Genomic DNA, 13432 nt, shown 5'->3' with positions numbered 1-13432 from the left:
GATGTGCATTTTGTATGACTTGGCCGATTTACAACCAGTTTGTGCCATAACAATGTGTGTTCCCAGGCAATCTGCAATTCAGGGTTCTACCCTCCTCCTATCCAAAAGACAGTGATCATGGCAAAAGCTTCATGGTCTTCACCGACTTATACTTCCATTTGGAATCCAGGCTATTGGTTCGTCCACAGCCACACCTCACAGGAGCCTGGATAGCTCAGTCGGTAGAGTGTCAGACTTTTAATCTGAGGGTCCAGGGTTCAAGTCCCTGTTCAAGCCACCAGTTTATTGTGTGATGTGTTTGTTGTGGTCCATATCATCATGCATGTTTACAAATGATGCATCTTCTGCTTGTGACTATGATGAGTTGTGCATTTGGGCAAGCCTTAACACTTTCAGACTGCAGCAGTATTTGTGTTACATGCACAACTCTTTACAAGAGATTTGTTGCCCATTTTCAACCAGGTTTGTATCATAACAATGTGGGTGGTATGTCTAAATGAACAATGGTCAACCTACCCCCATCTTGTCCACACCCAAATCTCTGTGCTGAACTCCCTTTTTTGATGGTAAGTCCAAGCAGGCGCTAGGGCTTTTCCTCAAACTACAGATTGTACTTCTGCATGAGGACACCAAGAGTATAGAAGTGGATAAAGATGGAGAACTGCTTTATGGTACCCACCAGCAGGAAAGTTTATTGGTCTGGAGCCGTAAAATTGCATTAGGTTTTCTACGTTTTGAGCGAAAAAGAATACCGCAGCTCAAGTCCCTGTTAAAGCAACAGCTTGATTGTGGGATATTTCCGGAGTGCTCACTATCAGGATGACACAAGTGCGCCTGTTAAGGAGGGTAACATGCACACACACAAAGATACACATGCTTGCAATGAAGACATGCTTTCCTGCATACCACAAACACCTACACCCCCCCCAAACAATAGGCAAAACATATTAGATGCAATACAGCATATAGAACAGAAGGAATTAGCAGAGAAAATGCCTACTTATGCTATGTATTCATCAGATGTGTATAAAAAAACTGCCTACAACAGTGTTGACAATACAGGGGAGGGAAATAGAATTCTTGGTTGATTCAGGGGCTACAAATTCGGTTTTGAAAAAATCATTGTTTCCTAAACAAAAACTTTCTGGTGGAGTAATTCTTTCTAGAAGTGCGAGTGGTATGGTATTGCCAGAAAGATTTACTGCTCCAATGACTTGTGTGCACACAGATCCTACAGATCCAGACCCAGATAGAAGAGCAAAATGCTCATTTTTGCTCTCACCTGTGTGCCCGGTAAATTTATTAGGCAGAGATTTGATGTGTGTTTTTGGTATAGGGGTAATTCCTACCCCCACTGGCCTCAGGGTTGTGCGTTTTAATAAAAATCATCTTTTTCCTGACATGTTTTTGTTAAAATCAAAAAACACACACTCTTTCACATTTCTATGGGACATTAACCTTTGTCAGGCTATCGATCTCCTGACAGAAGCACAACAACTAGTATCACCTTTAGCAGTGCTGAGAACACCACAACAAATGCATTGCATCTCTCATGTCTCCCCAACTCCAGACGAAGAATATGTTGACAAATTCCTTGACCAGTCCAAGGAAGAGCTAGAGTTGTCTTACGTCTACTGGCACACACACACGTGCGCAGTGACGGTAGCCTTGACTGATAAACAGAAAAAGTGTGTCAGAATTTCTAACTCTGTAGCTCACATTCTTCTATCTTTGTCTCCCACAGACCAGGAGACAGACCCAGGACACTTTGTCATGACCTGTGAGAAACTGACTGACTGGACTGACACGGCTGATGACTGTATTTCATATTCTCCCTCAACAGGAAATTATAGAGAACTTTTATCATGACGCGTGCCTTGTATCCGCAGTATCTATATATTGAGTGAAACTGCACCTACAACTGACACTTTTTGCACGGTAAAAACGACATTTTACCTACTGACGTCTCACCACTTTTAGCTAAAGTGCCAACACACCTTTGGGCGACACATAAATATGACGTGGGGTTGATTAAAAACTGTCAACCTGTCGTCATAATACCACGTTCGGACTACAGACCACAGAAACATCAGTATCCGTTAAAACAGGAAGCTATTAATGGAATCCGACCCGTTTTTAACTCCTTATTGGCTACAGGAGTTATAATTCCGTGCCCAGATTCTCCTTTAAGAACACCGATTTTTCCGGTAAAGAAAATACGGCCAAAGGGCATTTCGACGGAATGGCGTTTTGTTCAGGACTTGAAAGCTGTCAATGCAGCTGTTCATGCTCGAGCACCAAATGTGCCAAATCCATACACAATCCTACAGGGAATTAAAAGTAATGCTAAATGGTTCTCTGTTGTTGATTTGTCTAATGCCTTTTTCAGTGTCCCGGTGGACAAAGACAGTCAGTTCTTGTTCGCTTTCCTGTTTGATGGAAAACCATACACTTTCACACGCCTTTCACACGTCAGGGATATACTGAATCTCCGACCATCTACAATGACGCACTGCGCGACAGCCTAGAGAGCTTCACACCGAACCTAGGTTCAAGTCTGCTGCAGTACGTAGACGACATTTTGATTGGAAGCTCAACACAAGAGCTGTGTGAGCAAGACACGATTGCGCTATTGTGTCATCTTGCAACTGAGGGACACAAAGCCAGTCTTAAAAAATTGCAATTTGTAAAACAAGAGGTCCACTTCCTGGGACATGACATTTCTGGGTCAGGGAAAACTTGTCTCCTTCGCGGATTGAGGCAATTGTTTCCCTACCAAAACCGTTGACAAAAAAACAAATGATGTCATTTTTAGGAATGTGTTCCTACTGTCGTGTTTTCATCCCAAATTACGCGGAACTTGTTCAACCTTTAGGGGACGTGATACACGGTAAGGGATTGACTGCACACAATTTGATAACCTGGACTGTTGAGGCTGAGCAGGCCTTTGTAGATCTTAAAAGGCCTTTCAAAGTCCTCCAACCTTAGGTTTGCCTAACCCAAATCTTCATTTCACTCAGACAGTGGATGAACGCGTAGGATGCATGACGTCTGTTCTCCTGCAGCCGCATGGAAACAGGTTAAGACCAGTGGCCTATTTCTCTGCAAAGCTTGATCCAGTTGCAGCAGGACTTCCCATTTGTCTCAGGGCTGTAGCAGCTGCTGAAAGGGCCTTGGCGGCATCACGTGACATAGTAGGATATGCTCCACTCGCACTGCTAGTCCCACATGCTGTCTCTTTGATCCTACTTGAACAAAAGGCTTCACATTTATCTGCAGCACGATACCTACGTTATCACACAGTACTTCTTGACATGCCTAACGTAACAGTTAAACGTTGTACTGTGCTTAACCCTGCTTCTCTTATGCCTACATCAGAGGAGGGAGAACCGCATGACTGTTTGGCAGAGCTGGCGCAAACATGCACACCTCGCCCAGATCTTTCGGATACTCCCTTGGTGAATCCAGACCTCATTTTGTATATAGATGGGTCAGCCTCGCGCTGCCCACAAACAGGACAGGGACAGGTAGGCTTTGCTGTAGTTTCTGACACTGAAACTATGATTGCTAAATCTCTCCCAAACCATTTGTCTGCACAGGCTGCTGAGCTCATTGCCCTCACGGAAGCATGTAAGTTGGCTGATGGCTCATCTGTTACCATCTTCACGGACTCAAGGTATGCTTTTGGAGTGGTGCACGACTTTGGTGCACTGTGGAAACACCGACAATTTCTGAAATCTGACGGTAAGCCCGTTTTACATCATCATTTGATCAACGATCTTTTGACTGCTATTCTACTACCAACAAGGGTAGCTGTATGTAAATGCACTGCACACACAGGGGCGCAAGATGCTGTCTCTAGGGGTAACAGTCGTGCTGATATAGCTGCCAAAGCAGCTGCACGCCTGCCCCTCACACTTGACACCTTAGCTGTCACTGCAGAGGATCACTTCTCCCTTCCAGAGTCTGTGATTGCTATGCGTCTGCATAGACGCATGTGTCTACATGCTACACCACAAGAAAGACAACAGTGGAAAACAGTAGGGTGCACCTTTAACACTGGCATCTGGCTAGGGCCAGATTCCAAACCATGTCTCCCAAAACACTTTTTCCCACATTTTGCTAAGTTGACACATGGGTTAGACCATATTTCAAAATGGGGAATGGTGGTAGCTATCACGCAAACATTGAGCGAAAAAGAATACCGCAGCTCAAGTCCCTGTTAAAGCGACAGCTTGATTGTGGGATATTTCCGGAGTGCTCCCTATCATCATCCATCACACAGGTTTGCAAGAGGTCCTTATCATCATGCATGTTTTCAAGAGGTGCATCTTCTGCTTGTAGCTATGATGAGTTGTGCATTTGGGCAAGCCTTAAGACTTTCAGACTGCAGTAGTATTTGCGTTACATGCACCCAAATGTCTGTGCTGAGCTCCCTTTTTTGATGGTAAGATGGTAAAATTGCATTAGGTTTTCTACGTTTTGAGCGAAAAAGAATACCGCAGCTCAAGTCCCTGTTAAAGCGACAGCTTGATTGGGGGATTTTTCCGGAGTGCTCACTATCATCATCCGTCATACAGGTTTGCAAGAGATCCTTATCATCATGCATGTTTTCAAGAGGTGCATCTTCTGCTTGTGGCTATGATGAGTTGTGAAAGTCACTTTCAGACTTTGCAGTAGTATTTGTGTTACATGCACAACACTATACAAGAGATTTGTTGCCCATTTTCAACCAGGTTTGTATCATAACAATGTGGGCGGTATGTCTAAATGAACAATGGTCAACCTACCTCCATCTTGCCCACACCCAAATCTCTGTGCTAAACTCCCTTTTTTGATGGTAAGTCCAAGCAGGCGCTAGGGCTTTTCCTCAAACTACAGATTGTACTTCTGCATGAGGACACCAAGAGTATAGAAGTGGATCAAGATGGAGAACTGCTTTATGGTACCCACCAGCAGGAAAGTTTATCGGTCTGGAGCCGTAAAATTGCATTAGGTGTTCTACGTTTTGAGCGAAAAAGAATACCGCAGCTCAAGTCCCTGTTAAAGCGACAGCTTGATTGGGGGATATTTCCGGAGTGCTCCCTATCATCATCCATCATACAGGTTTGCAAGAGGTCCTTATCATCATGCATGTTTTCAAGAGGTGCATCTTCTGCTTGTGGCTATGATGAGTTGTGAAAGTCACTTTCAGACTTTGCAGTAGTATTTGTGTTACATGCACAACTCTTTACAAGAGATTTGTTGCCCATTTTCAACCAGGTTTGCATCATAACAATGTGGGCGGTATGTCTAAATGAACAATGGTCAACCTACCTCCATCTTGCCCACACCCAAGTGTCTGTGCTGATCTCCCTGCTTGGATGGTAAGTTTAAGCAGGCGCTAGGTCTTTTCCTCAAACTACGGATCGTACTTCTGCATGAGGACACCAAGAGTATAGAAGTGGATCAAGATGGAGAACTGCTTTATGGTACCCACCAGCAGGAAAGTTTATCGGTCTGGAGCCGTAAAATTGCATTAGGTTTTCTACGTTTTGAGCGAAAAAGAATACCGCAGCTCAAGTCCCTGTTAAAGCGACAGCTTGATTGGGGGATTTTTCCGGAGTGCTCACTATCATCATCCGTCATACAGGTTTGCAAGAGATCCTTATCATCATGCATGTTTTCAAGAGGTGCATCTTCTGCTTGTGGCTATGATGAGTTGTGAAAGTCACTTTCAGACTTTGCAGTAGTATTTGTGTTACATGCACAACTCTTTACAAGAGATTTGTTGCCCATTTTCAACCAGGTTTGCATCATAACAATGTGGGCGGTATGTCTAAATGAACAATGGTCAACCTACCTCCATCTTGCCCACACCCAAATGTCTGTGCTGATCCCTGCTTGGATGGTAAGTTTAAGCAGGCGCTAGGTCTTTTCCTCAAACTACGGATAGTACTTCTGCATGAGGACACCAAGAGTATAGAAGTGGATCAAGATGGAGAACTGCTTTATGGTACCCACCAGCAGGAAAGTTTATCGGTCTGGAGCCGTAAAATTGCATTAGGTTTTCTACGTTTTGAGCGAAAAAGAATACCGCAGCTCAAGTCCCTGTTAAAGCGACAGCTTGATTGGGGGATTTTTCCGGAGTGCTCACTATCATCATCCGTCATACAGGTTTGCAAGAGATCCTTATCATCATGCATGTTTTCAAGAGGTGCATCTTCTGCTTGTGGCTATGATGAGTTGTGAAAGTCACTTTCAGACTTTGCAGTAGTATTTGTGTTACATGCACAACACTATACAAGAGATTTGTTGCCCATTTTCAACCAGGTTTGTATCATAACAATGTGGGCGGTATGTCTAAATGAACAATGGTCAACCTACCTCCATCTTGCCCACACCCAAATCTCTGTGCTAAACTCCCTTTTTTGATGGTAAGTCCAAGCAGGCGCTAGGGCTTTTCCTCAAACTACAGATTGTACTTCTGCATGAGGACACCAAGAGTATAGAAGTGGATCAAGATGGAGAACTGCTTTATGGTACCCACCAGCAGGAAAGTTTATCGGTCTGGAGCCGTAAAATTGCATTAGGTGTTCTACGTTTTGAGCGAAAAAAATAATACCGCAGCTCAAGTCCCTGTTAAAGCGACAGCTTGATTGGGGGATATTTCCGGAGTGCTCCCTATCATCATCCATCATACAGGTTTGCAAGAGGTCCTTATCATCATGCATGTTTTCAAGAGGTGCATCTTCTGCTTGTGGCTATGATGAGTTGTGAAAGTCACTTTCAGACTTTGCAGTAGTATTTGTGTTACATGCACAACTCTTTACAAGAGATTTGTTGCCCATTTTCAACCAGGTTTGCATCATAACAATGTGGGCGGTATGTCTAAATGAACAATGGTCAACCTACCTCCATCTTGCCCACACCCAAATCTCTGTGCTGATCTCCCTGCTTGGATGGTAAGTTTAAGCAGGCGCTAGGTCTTTTCCTCAAACTACGGATCGTACTTCTGCATGAGGACACCAAGAGTATAGAAGTGGATCAAGATGGAGAACTGCTTTATGGTACCCACCAGCAGGAAAGTTTATCGGTCTGGAGCCGTAAAATTGCATTAGGTTTTCTACGTTTTGAGCGAAAAAAAGAATACCGCATCTCAAGTCCTTGTTAAAGCGACAGCTTGATTGGGGGATTTTTCCGGAGTGCTCACTATCATCATCCGTCATACAGGTTTGCAAGAGATCCTTATCATCATGCATGTTTTCAAGAGGTGCATCTTCTGCTTGTGGCTATGATGAGTTGTGAAAGTCACTTTCAGACTTTGCAGTAGTATTTGTGTTACATGCACAACTCTTTACAAGAGATTTGTTGCCCATTTTCAACCAGGTTTGCATCATAACAATGTGGGCGGTATGTCTAAATGAACAATGGTCAACCTACCTCCATCTTGCCCACACCCAAATGTCTGTGCTGATCTCCCTGCTTGGATGGTAAGTTTAAGCAGGCGCTGGTTCCTCAAACTACGGATAGTACTTCTGCATGAGGACACCAAGAGTATAGAAGTGGATCAAGATGGAGAACTGCTTTATGGTACCCACCAGCAGGAAAGTTTATCGGTCTGGAGCCGTAAAAATTGCATTAGGTTTTCTACGTTTTGAGCGAAAAAGAATACCGCAGCTCAAGTCCCTGTTAAAGCGACAGCTTGATTGGGGGATTTTTCCGGAGTGCTCACTATCATCATCCGTCATACAGGTTTGCAAGAGATCCTTATCATCATGCATGTTTTCAAGAGGTGCATCTTCTGCTTGTGGCTATGATGAGTTGTGAAAGTCACTTTCAGACTTTGCAGTAGTATTTGTGTTACATGCACAACTCTTTACAAGAGATTTGTTGCCCATTTTCAACCAGGTTTGCATCATAACAATGTGGGCGGTATGTCTAAATGAACAATGGTCAACCTACCACCATCTTGCCCACACCCAAATCTCTGTGCTAAACTCCCTTTTTTGATGGTAAGTCCAAGCAGGCGCTAGGTCTTTTCCTCAAACTACGGATCGTACTTCTGCATGAGGACACCAAGAGTATAGAAGTGGATCAAGATGGAGAACTGCTTTATGGTACCCACCAGGAGGAAAGTTTATCGGTCTGGAGCCGTAAAATTGCATTAGGTGTTCTACGTTTTGAGCGAAAAAGAATACCGCAGCTCAAGTCCCTGTTAAAGCGACAGCTTGATTGTGGGATATTTCCGGAGTGCTCACTATCATCATCCATCATACAGGTTTGCAAGAGGTCCTTATCATCATGCATGTTTTCAAGAGGTGCATCTTCAGCTTGTGGCTATGATGAGTTGTGAAAGTCACTTTCAGACTTTGCAGTAGTATTTGTGTTACATGCACAACTCTTTACAAGAGATTTGTTGCCCATTTTCAACCAGGTTTGCATCATAACAATGTGGGCGGTATGTCTAAATGAACAATGGTCAACCTACCTCCATCTTGCCCACACCCAAGTGTCTGTGCTGAACTCCCTTTTTTGATGGTAAGTTTAAGCAGGCGCTAGGTCTTTTCCTCAAACTACGGATCGTACTTCTGCATGAGGACACCAAGAGTATAGAAGTGGATCAAGATGGAGAACTGCTTTATGGTACCCACCAGCAGGAAAGTTTATCGGTCTGGAGCCGTAAAATTGCATTAGGTTTTCTACGTTTTGAGCGAAAAAGAATACCGCAGCTCAAGTCCCTGTTAAAGCGACAGCTTGATTGGGGGATTTTTCCGGAGTGCTCACTATCATCATCCGTCATACAGGTTTGCAAGAGATCCTTATCATCATGCATGTTTTCAAGAGGTGCATCTTCTGCTTGTGGCTATGATGAGTTGTGAAAGTCACTTTCAGACTTTGCAGTAGTATTTGTGTTACATGCACAACTCTTTACAAGAGATTTGTTGCCCATTTTCAACCAGGTTTGCATCATAACAATGTGGGCGGTATGTCTAAATGAACAATGGTCAACCTACCTCCATCTTGCCCACACCCAAATCTCTGTGCTGATCTCCCTGCTTGGATGGTAAGTTTAAGCAGGCGCTAGGTCTTTTCCTCAAACTACGGATGTACTTCTGCATGAGGACACCAAGAGTATAGAAGTGGATCAAGATGGAGAACTGCTTTATGGTACCCACCAGCAGGAAAGTTTATTGGTCTGGAGCCGTAAAATTGCATTAGGTTTTCTACGTTTTGAGCGAAAAAGAATACCGCAGCTCAAGTCCCCTGTTAAAGCGACAGCTTGATTGGGGATTTTTCCGGAGTGCTCACTATCATCATCCGTCATACAGGTTTGCAAGAGATCCTTATCATCATGCATGTTTTCAAGAGGTGCATCTTCTGCTTGTGGCTATGATGAGTTGTGAAAGTCACTTTCAGACTTTGCAGTAGTATTTGTGTTACATGCACAACTCTTTACAAGAGATTTGTTGCCCATTTTCAACCAGGTTTGTATCATAACAATGTGGGCGGTATGTCTAAATGAACAATGGTCAACCTACCACCATCTTGCCCACACCCAAATCTCTGTGCTAAACTCCCTTTTTTGATGGTAAGTCCAAGCAGGCGCTAGGGCTTTTCCTCAAACTACAGATTGTACTTCTGCATGAGGACACCAAGAGTATAGAAGTGGATCAAGATGGAGAACTGCTTTATGGTACCCACCAGCAGGAAAGTTTATCGGTCTGGAGCCGTAAAATTGCATTAGGTGTTCTACGTTTTGAGCGAAAAAGAATACCGCAGCTCAAGTCCCTGTTAAAGCGACAGCTTGATTGGGGGATTTTTCCGGAGTGCTCACTATCATCATCCATCATACAGGTTTGCAAGAGGTCCTTATCATCATGCATGTTTTCAAGAGGTGCATCTTCTGCTTGTGGCTATGATGAGTTGTGAAAGTCACTTTCAGACTTTGCAGTAGTATTTGTGTTACATGCACAACTCTTTACAAGAGATTTGTTGCCCATTTTCAACCAGGTTTGCATCATAACAATGTGGGCGGTATGTCTAAATGAACAATGGTCAACCTACCACCATCTTGCCCACACCCAAATCTCTGTGCTGAACTCCCTTTTTGATGGTAAGTTTAAGCAGGCGCTAGGTCTTTTCCTCAAACTACGGATCGTACTTCTGCATGAGGACACCAAGAGTATAGAAGTGGATCAAGATGGAGAACTGCTTTATGGTACCCACCAGCAGGAAAGTTTATCGGTCTGGAGCCGTAAAATTGCATTAGGTGTTCTACGTTTTGAGCGAAAAAGAATACCGCAGCTCAAGTCCCTGTTAAAGCGACAGCTTGATTGGGGGATTTTTCCGGAGTGCTCACTATCATCATCCGTCATACAGGTTTGCAAGAGATCCTTATCATCATGCATGTTTTCAAGAGGTGCATCTTCTGCTTGTGGCTATGATGAGTTGTGAAAGTCACTTTCAGACTTTGCAGTAGTATTTGTGTTACATGCACAACTCTTTACAAGAGATTTGTTGCCCATTTTCAACCAGGTTTGCATCATAACAATGTGGGCGGTATGTCTAAATGAACAATGGTCAACCTACCTCCATCTTGCCCACACCCAAATCTCTGTGCTGATCTCCCTGCTTGGATGGTAAGTTTAAGCAGGCGCTAGGTCTTTTCCTCAAACTACGGATCGTACTTCTGCATGAGGACACCAAGAGTATAGAAGTGGATCAAGATGGAGAACTGCTTTATGGTACCCACCAGCAGGAAAGTTTATCGGTCTGGAGGTAAGAAAAAATTGCATTAGGTTTTCTACGTTTTGAGCGAAAAAGAATACCGCAGCTCAAGTCCCTGTTAAAGCGACAGCTTGATTGGGGGATTTTTTCCGGAGTGCTCACTATCATCATCCGTCATACAGGTTTGCAAGAGATCCTTATCATCATGCATGTTTTCAAGAGGTGCATCTTCTGCTTGTGGCTATGATGAGTTGTGAAAGTCACTTTCAGACTTTGCAGTAGTATTTGTGTTACATGCACAACTCTTTACAAGAGATTTGTTGCCCATTTTCAACCAGGTTTGTATCATAACAATGTGGGTGGTATGTCTAAATGAACAATGGTCAAACTACCTCCATCTTGCCTACACCCAAATCTCTGTGCTAAACTCCCTTTTTTGATGGTAAGTCCAAGCAGGCGCTAGGGCTTTTCCTCAAACTACAGATTGTACTTCTGCATGAGGACACCAAGAGTATAGAAGTGGATCAAGATGGAGAACTGCTTTATGGTACCCACCAGCAGGAAAGTTTATCGGTCTGGAGCCGTAAAATTGCATTAGGTGTTCTACGTTTTGAGCGAAAAAGAATACCGCAGCTCAAGTCCCTGTTAAAGCGACAGCTTGATTGTGGGATATTTCCGGAGTGCTCACTATCATCATCCATCATACAGGTTTGCAAGAGGTCCTTATCATCATGCATGTTTTCAAGAGGTGCATCTTCTGCTTGTGGCTATGATGAGTTGTGAAAGTCACTTTCAGACTTTGCAGTAGTATTTGTGTTACATGCACAACTCTTTACAAGAGATTTGTTGCCCATTTTCAACCAGGTTTGCATCATAACAATGTGGGTGGTATGTCTAAATGAACAATGGTCAAACTACCTCCATCTAGCCCACACCCAAATGTCTGTGCTGAACTCCCTTTTTTGATGGTAAGTAAATCTCTGTGCTGATCTCCCTGCTTGGATGGTAAGTTTAAGCAGGCGCTAGGTCTTTTCCTCAAACTACGGATCGTACTTCTGCATGAGGACACCAAGAGTATAGAAGTGGATCAAGATGGAGAGCTGCTTCATGGTACCCACCAGCAGGAAAGTTTATTGGTCTGGAGCCGTAAAAGTGCATTAGGTTTTCTACCTTTTGAGCGAAAAAAGAATACCGCAGCTCAAGTCCCTGTTAAGGCGACAGCTTGATTGTGAGGTATTTCCGGAGTGCTCACTATCATCATCCGTTTTTTAGATTTGCAGGAGGTCCACAGACTTCTTGTGGCCATGATGAGTTGTGCATTTTGTATGACTTGGCCGATTTACAACCAGTTTGTGCCATAACAATGTGTGTTCCCAGGCAATTTGCAAGTCAGGGTTCTACCCTCCTCCTATCCAAAAGACAGTGATCATGGCAAAAGCTTAATGGTCTTCACCGACTTATACTTCCATTTGGAGTCCAGGCTATTGGTTCGTCCACAGCCACATCTTACAGGAGCCTGGATAGCTCAGTCGGTAGAGCATCAGACTTTTAATCTGAGGGTCCAGGGTTCAAGTCCCTGTTCAGGCGTCCAGTTTATTGTGTGATGTGTTTGTCATGGTCCTTATAATCATGCTTGTTTACAAAAGATGCATCTTCTGCTTGTGGCTATGATGAGTTGTGCATTTGGGCAAGCCTTAAGACTTTCAGACTGCAGTAGTATTTGCGTTACATGCACCCAAATGTCTGTGCTGAACTCCCTTTTTTGATGGTAAGATGGTAAAATTGCATTAGGTTTTCTACGTTTTGAGAAAAAAAGAATACCGCAGCTCAAGTCCCTGTTAAAGCGACAGCTTGATTGGGGGATTTTTCCGGAGTGCTCACTATCATCATCCGTCATACAGGTTTGCAAGAGATCCTTATCATCATGCATGTTTTCAAGAGGTGCATCTTCTGCTTGTGGCTATGATGAGTTGTGAAAGTCACTTTCAGACTTTGCAGTAGTATTTGTGTTACATGCACAACTCTTTACAAGAGATTTGTTGCCCATTTTCAACCAGGTTTGTATCATAACAATGTGGGTGGTATGTCTAAATGAACAATGGTCAACCTACCACCATCTTGCCCACACCCAAATCTCTGTGCTAAACTCCCTTTTTTGATGGTAAGTCCAAGCAGGCGCTAGGGCTTTTCCTCAAACTACAGATTGTACTTCTGCATGAGGACACCAAGAGTATAGAAGTGGATCAAGATGGAGAACTGCTTTATGGTACCCACCAGCAGGAAAGTTTATCGGTCTGGAGCCGTAAAATTGCATTAGGTGTTCTACGTTTTGAGCGAAAAAGAATACCGCAGCTCAAGTCCCTGTTAAAGCGACAGCTTGATTGTGGGATATTTCCGGAGTGCTCCCTATCATCATCCATCATACAGGTTTGCAAGAGGTCCTTATCATCATGCATGTTTTCAAGAGGTGCATCTTCTGCTTGTGGCTATGATGAGTTGTGAAAGTCACTTTCAGACTTTGCAGTAGTATTTGTGTTACATGCACAACTCTTTACAAGAGATTTGTTGCCCATTTTCAACCAGGTTTGCATCATAACAATGTGGGCGGTATGTCTAAATGAACAATGGTCAACCTACCTCCATCTTGCCCACACCCAAATCTCTGTGCTTATCTCCTGCTTGGATGGTAAGTTTAAGCAGGCGCTAGGTCTTTTTTCCTCAA

The 13432-nt window shown here is 43.6% G+C and overlaps 2 non-coding genes across 2 annotated transcripts; both read left to right on the top strand.

The window, feature by feature from the left end:
* Nucleotides 1-203: 203 nt before the first annotated feature.
* Nucleotides 204-276, top strand: trnak-uuu (transfer RNA lysine (anticodon UUU)). Its single transcript has one exon. It is a non-coding gene; the product is annotated as a tRNA-Lys (tRNA).
* An 11948-nt stretch (nt 277-12224) lies between these two features.
* On the top strand, nt 12225-12297 carry trnak-uuu (transfer RNA lysine (anticodon UUU)). Its single transcript has one exon. It is a non-coding gene; the product is annotated as a tRNA-Lys (tRNA).
* The last annotated feature ends 1135 nt before the right edge of the window (nt 12298-13432 follow it).

The sequence above is a fragment of the Perca flavescens genome, chromosome 18 (assembly GCF_004354835.1).
Source record: "Perca flavescens isolate YP-PL-M2 chromosome 18, PFLA_1.0, whole genome shotgun sequence".
Classification (NCBI taxonomy): domain Eukaryota; kingdom Metazoa; phylum Chordata; class Actinopteri; order Perciformes; family Percidae; genus Perca; species Perca flavescens.
Note: the sequence above shows the minus strand (reverse complement) of the source record. Positions and strands in the feature narration are given on the sequence as shown.